The 6895-nt window shown below is 37.3% G+C and overlaps 1 long non-coding RNA gene across 2 annotated transcripts in view; it reads left to right on the forward strand.

Annotated features, from left to right (window-relative positions):
• LOC149124657 (uncharacterized) overlaps positions 1-6559 on the forward strand; it is a 67970-nt gene extending 61411 nt beyond the window's left edge. The window contains exons 2-3 of one of the 2 annotated variants that reach the window (XR_016213755.1): positions 2310-2444; positions 4244-4412. This is a non-coding gene — a long non-coding RNA (uncharacterized LOC149124657). Of the gene's footprint in view, positions 1-2309; positions 2445-4243; positions 4413-6364 lie in introns of those variants that run through there. The other variant, XR_016213754.1, reaches the window with a different exon arrangement.
• Positions 6560-6895: the final 336 nt, after the last annotated feature.

Below are 6895 nucleotides of genomic sequence, written 5' to 3' on the forward strand. Positions count from 1 at the left end.
TGTGTGTATGTTTTGTATTTCTAAATAAATTCTGCTGGGCTACTTAGCATTAACATGTATTGCAGAATTCTTTCATCCGTTTTTACTTTTAAAAAGTTTCTCTTTCAGTTTTATGGGAGAGGGTAGAAGTTTTCTGTTATGTAACTGAAAATTCATTCATTCATTAAAGTTAAAAATATTTGTTGGAAATTGGTGGAATACTATTAATTCTCAGGTGATTTACATGAAACTAAATACATTCTCTATTTTGTTTTGCTTAAAATTTCTGCATGTGTGGACTTCTTTTTTCTTTATTGCCCCAAATCCCTTTGTGTATTAGGATGGCAAATGGGTTTTACACTGAACAAAATATTTTATTTTGGCAAAGAAGCACTTAGCCTTCCTGCTTCAAGTATTCAAATATTACATTAGAAATCAGTATATTTGTTTACTGTACAAATGTCCTTCATACAATTTTGTAATATTCTGGGATGGGAGAGGGAGCAGGAAATAGGAGGGTTATGGGTGGGAGGGAAGTTATGGGGGAGGGGAAGCCACTGTAATCCAAAAGCTGTACTTTGGAAATTTATATTTATTAAATAAAAGTTAAACAATTTTTGTAATCTTCATCTTCCTTTTTATTTAGTCATTTTTTAAAAAGATTTATTTATTTTACTTGAAAGTCAGAGTTACACACACAGAAAAGGAGAGAGAGAAAGAGAGCAGTCTTCCAACCGCTAGTTCACTCCCCATTTGGCCACAATGGCTGGAGCTGTGCCAATCCAAAGCCAGGAGCCAGCAGCTTCTTTTGGGTCTCCTATGCAGGTGCAGGAGCCCAAGGGCCTGGGCCATCCTCTACTGCTGGATAGTAAGTCTTACTTGCCTAAAAAGCTGGATAGTAATTTGAGTAGCCAGGACTTGAACTGGCACCCATGTGGGATGTCGGCACTGCAAGCCACAGCTTTACTTGCTACGCCACAGCATCAGCCCCTTTATTCTTATGACTATTGCTATGCTATTGAATTTATAATTGATAATGCTGAACAATTGAAACTGTCTTATTTACAATTGTAGGACTGGATATGGCAGTTTTACTTGAAGTAAAGTATGCAGCCTGCTTATTGTATGATTTTCAGAAAAGGATGTGTTTATATATAACAGCAGATCTGTTAATCATTTAAAAGTGAATTATCATGATTACCCAGATGTAAAGAATGCAATATGTGCTAATGAGTCACAGACATTTAGAATTAGAGGGATTTTAGAACCTTTTCAATACTGCAGTTTTTATGAAAAACTAATAATTTTTTTATTTGACAAGTAGAGTTATAGACAGTGAGAAAGACAGAAAGGTCTTCCTTCCATTGGTTCACTCCCCAAATGGCCACCACAGTTGGAGCTGTGCCCATCTGAAGCCAGGAGTCAGGTGCTTTCTCCTGGTCTCCCATGTGGGTGCAGGGCCCAAGCACTTGTGCCATCCTCCACTGCCTTCCCGGGCCATAGCAGAGAGCTGGACTGAAAGAGGAGCAACCAGGACTAGAACCCTTTGCCCATATGGGATACCAGCACCACAGGCAGAGAATTAACCAAGTGAGCCACGGCGTTGTCCCCCGATAAATTTACTCTTAACAAAATACAAAAATATCTTATTCAGTATAAAGTTAGTAGTGAAAAAGAGACTACCTTGTTGAACACAGAAATTTGAGATTATATTTCTTGGTATTAATTAGCATCTTAAGGCTTATTGCCTAGTTTATTTCAATATTTCAATATAATATTACTAATAATATCTTGTACTTAGTGGTTCACTGTGTGCAAGACAATATTCTTTTGATTTTTTAAAAAAGTTTTATTTATTTATTTATTTATTTGGAAGTCAGAATTACACAGATAGTGAACAAGAGGAAGAGAGAGAGAGGTCCTCCATCTGCTGGTTCACTCCCCAGATGGCCTAAAAGGTCAGAGATATGCCAATCTGAAGCCAGGAGCCAGGACCTTTTCAGGGTCTCCCATGCAGATTCAGGGGCCCAAGGACTTGGGCCAACTTCCTACTGCTCTCCCAGGCTATAGCAGAGAGCTGGATGGAAATTGGAGCAACCAGGTCTTGAACCATATGGGATGCCCACTCTGCATGCAGTGGCTTTACTGGCTACACCACAGCACTGGCCTCAAGACAATGCTCTAAAATGATGCATTAATTATTCCCAAATATTGAAAAGTGGCATGGTACACATTTGAATGTGTTGTTTTGTACTAGTTGTAGAAACAGTTTAAAATATATTTATCTTTAAAAGTGTAAGCTTTGATCTAAAGTTTTACTTTCCCTTAAGGTGCCTGTTTGGAAACTGAGAGATCACTGAAGTCTATCTTGAGTACAACTGATCTTATCCAAGCCTCCTTTATCACATGAGGATGCTAAATGCCAAGGCCCAGAGAAGTAAAGTGAATTGCTCAAGGTCACATAGGTAAGTTGTAGCAGGGATAATTCTGTATTAGAATTAGGTATCCTGATACATAGGCCATGTTCTGTCCATTTAGTACTCCTTCTGGAGTTAAAGATTCTAAGTTGTGGAAAATTAAGTTTGGAAATTTAGTGGTTGCTATGTTGTTATGGTAAGAAATTTCTGTGTATAGCTATGAGTTGCTTAAATTTTATTCAATATATTTTTCTAGTATGTTTGCTATTTATTTGAAATGTATAACAAATAGCTTCATCTATTTGCCAAAAGAATTTTTTAAAGATTTATTTATATTATTTGAAAGTCAGAATTACACAGAGAGAGAAGGAGAGGCAGAGAGAGTGGTCTTCCATTCACTGGTTCACTCCACAGTTGGCCTCCATGGCTGGAGCTGTGCCGACTGGAAGGCAGGAGCCAGGAACCTCTTCCTGGTCTCCTATGCAGGTGGAGGGGCCCAAGGACTTGGACCATTTTATAGTGCTTTCCCAGGCCAGAGCAGAGAGCTGGATAGGAAGTGGAGCAGCCAGGTCTTGAACTGATGCCCCTATGGAATACCAGCACTGCAGGTGGCAGCCTCACCCACTATGCCACAGTGCCAGCCCTTGCCAAAAGATTTTATAGAAGCTATTACATACATACACTTAACAATTATTTAGTTACTTGACACAAACTATCCCTGCATATTTGAAAATTTTGAATGGTATCACTTGGGTTTTAAGAATGTTATATTTTAGGTCTCTTAATATTTTTAGTGATGATGTTTTAAAGGCCCTTTCTGTTTTATGAAAAATGATAAGGATTTTGTTTTACAATGGCCATAGTATTACCACTTAAAGCAATAGATTAAATAACACTTTTAAACAAAGTCATTTAATACTGAATTCTAATACACTGGTATATTTTAAAGTGAGAAACCAGATTTCTTTCAGATATTCTAAATAAGAATGATAATCAAAATTGAAGACATCTACAGTTCTTAATCACTTGTTTTAAATATTGGCCATAATGGTCCAATTTAGAGTTTTAATTTTAATTGGCTTTTAAAAGATTCAATATGGTTTATAGAAAGAATTCAGAGAACATAATTATATACTCAACCTCCCTCCCTTCTTTTTCCTTCTCTGTCTTTTTATAGCTTATGAAATGACATTTTCAGTTTATATTACATTAAAAAGGGTTGTTGAATCAAGGGACAAGTTTAACAGGCAAAAAGCAAAAAGATCCTAATTTAGAGGGAATACAGACAATGGCTCTAAACAATATTTGAATATTACATCTAAACAATATTTGAAGAAATTGATAAAATAAATATTTTAATTTCTCCTACTAAAATGCTCAGAGAAAGTTTTTCATTATTTATCAAATATTAGTGCAAAAATATGGATTTAAATGATCCCAAAAAGTGATCAATTTTTGTGTAATAAAGTCCAATTTTTGTCAAGACTTTTTGACAGTCTCAGAGAAAACTTATGTTTGTGAATGGGAAGAAGAATATGAAAATGTCCATACTACCAAAAGCAATTTGCAAATTGAATGCAATCCCAATCAACATACCAACGATGTTCTTCTCAGGGCTAGAAAAAATGATGCTAAAATTCATATAGAAACATGAGAGATGCTTAACAGCTAAAGCAATATTATAAAGCATAAAAAAAGCTGGAGACATCACACCATATTTTAAGACATATTACAATGGTCAGCACTATGACAAAGCAGGTAAAGTCACTGTCTGCAGTGCCAGCATCTCATATGGGTGCCAGTATGTTTCCCAGCTGCTCCACTTCTTATACCCCTCTCTGTTATAGCCTGAGAAAAAAGTAGAAAATGGCCAAAGTCTTTGGGCCCCAGCACCTGCATGGAGACCTGGGAGAAGCTCCTGACACTTGGATTCAGATCAACACAGCTCCAGCCATTGTGGCCATTTGGGGAGTAACCATTGGATGGAAGACCTCTCTCTCTCTGCCTCTACCTCTCTGTAACTCTGCCTTTCAAATAAATAAATAAACTGCAAAAAAAAAGAAGTGTTAGCACTGATATAATAACACACACATAGTTCAATGGAAAAGAATAGGTAGCATAGAAATAAACCCAAATTTCTACCAGCAACTCATATTTAACAAAGGAACTAAAATGAACTGGAGAAAGAAGAATCTCTTTCACAAGTGGTGCAGAGGAACTTGATTATCCATATGTAGAAGCCTGAAAATAGACTCCAACATCTCTTACACTATGTGGAAGTGAACTCACAGTGAATTAAAAATCTAATCATAAGACCAAAACCCATGTAAACATAGGGAAACTCTAAATATTGTCAACAGACAATAGCTTTTGGGTAAGATTCCAAAAGCAATAGTAACAAAAGTAAAAACAGAGACATTTGAGTATATCAAACTAAGATACTTCTTCACAACAAAGTAAACATCAGAGTGTAGATACAATGAACAGAATGGCAGTAAAAATTAAAACTCTGAATGTTTACAGATTTCCAGAACATTGACATAAATTGGAAAAACTCCAAAAAATACAGTGAAGAAACAGGCAAGGATCTGAATAGACATTTCTCAGAAGAAATGTAAATGGTCAAAACATGTGAATATGCCCGATGTCACTAGCCATTATGTAAATATAAATCAGAACACAATATCAGTCTCCAACACCTGTGGGAGAATACAGCACTCAGGTTTTTGTGTGTGCAGCAAGTGGGTTTAGAGGACCCTGTTCACCTCTGGAGAGCAGTCTACAGGGAGGTAAAGAAACCTTACTGCTTTCCTAATGGGCTTATTAAGTTCTCGACCAGTGCCTGTTAGTCTTGCCACAAACTTTCTAGTCTCACTACTTTCCTTCTTCTTCCTCTTCTCTGTGACTTGTAAAATAGTATACATTCTATATACTGTGGATACTTTTGATTTATTTTATTCCTTTGGTCTCTTATGAAGTTCCTCCACAAAAGCACAGCCCTCACAATACTCATTAATTTATGCAGTCTGCAGATTTCATGAGCTACTAAATTCCAAGTAGTATGTCAAAGGCAAGATCTAGGCCTAAGAGAAAAGTGGTCTGAATTCTGTGCCTAGAAGAGGATTTGGGACATAGTAGAACTTCAATGAAGTGCTATGTGAATGACATGCACTCAGTAAATGAGCAATCTAAAGCATACACTGCAGTTAAGCAACACAGCAGCCCTACTCACCTCAGGCAGAGCAATTGAGAGGAATAATGTGAACAAAAATAAGACATCAGTAAGTTGAATAATAACAGAGAAGAAACAAAATGAGATAGATGCCAACATTACTGACCTATTTTTGAGGAATTAAATTGATCGAGAGGCTGGCATTGTGGCTAAGTGGGGTAAGCTGCAATCTGTGAGGCCAGCATATCATGTGAGTTCCACTTTGAGTTTGGAATCTCCACTTCCAATTTAGCTCACTGCTAAACACCTGGGAAACCAGCAGAAGATGGAAGAAGGACTTGGGTCCTTGCCACTCACGTGGGAGACTTGGATGAAGCTCCTGACTTCAGCATGCCCCAGGCTCAACCTTTGAAACTCTCTGGGGTGTGAGCCAGCAGATGAAAGCTATCTCTGTCTTTCCCTCTCTCTCTAAATCCACCTTTCAAATAATCAAATATTTAGTAAACAAATTAACTGATTTCAAAATACACAAAAACATGAACAATACTATATCATCTTTATGCCAAAATGAAAAAAATAACAAATGCTAGAGAGCATATGGGAAAAGAAAACCTCCATATATGGTGGGTGAAAACACAAATTAGTACAAATGTTATGGAGAACAGTATGGTCATTCCTTAAAAAGGATAAAAATTGGGGCCGGTGCTGTTATGCAGTGGGTTAAAGCCCTGGCCTGAAGGGCCAGCATCCCATTTGGGTGCCAGTTCTAGTTCCAGCTGCTCTTCTTCCAATCCAGCTCTCTGCTATCCTGGGATAGCAGTAGAAGATGGCCCAAGTCCTTGGACCCATGCACCCATGTGGGAGACCCAGAGGAAGCTCCTGTCTCCAGGCTTCAGAATGGCATAGCTCTGGCCTTTGTAATCATCTGTAGAGTGAACCAGCTAATGGAGGACCTCTCTGTGTCTCTACATCTACTGTAACTCTTTCAAATAAATAACAGAAATTTAAAATAAAGATAAAAATTGACCTACCATTTGAGAGTTATCTTGCTCTTGGCTTTATATAATAAGGAAATTTTATTAGAAGGAAAGGAGAAGAGCATATCAAAGATACAGCAATTTTCCCATAACACAGCCACTATAACACAGTTCACTGCAGCCATGATTTGAAATCAATCTAGCTGTCCATCAATGAAAAAAATGGACAGGGGAACTTCATTTAGACATTAGACAAAAAAGAACAAAATATTATTAAATTAACGGAAATAAGCCAGAAACAGGAACACAAATGTCACCTGGTCCTTGTCACATGTGGAAGTGAAAGAAAA

This window comes from Oryctolagus cuniculus, chromosome 9 (genome assembly GCF_051225735.1).
Source record: "Oryctolagus cuniculus isolate XC-2025 breed Fujian yellow rabbit chromosome 9, ASM5122573v1, whole genome shotgun sequence".
NCBI lineage: Eukaryota > Metazoa > Chordata > Mammalia > Lagomorpha > Leporidae > Oryctolagus > Oryctolagus cuniculus.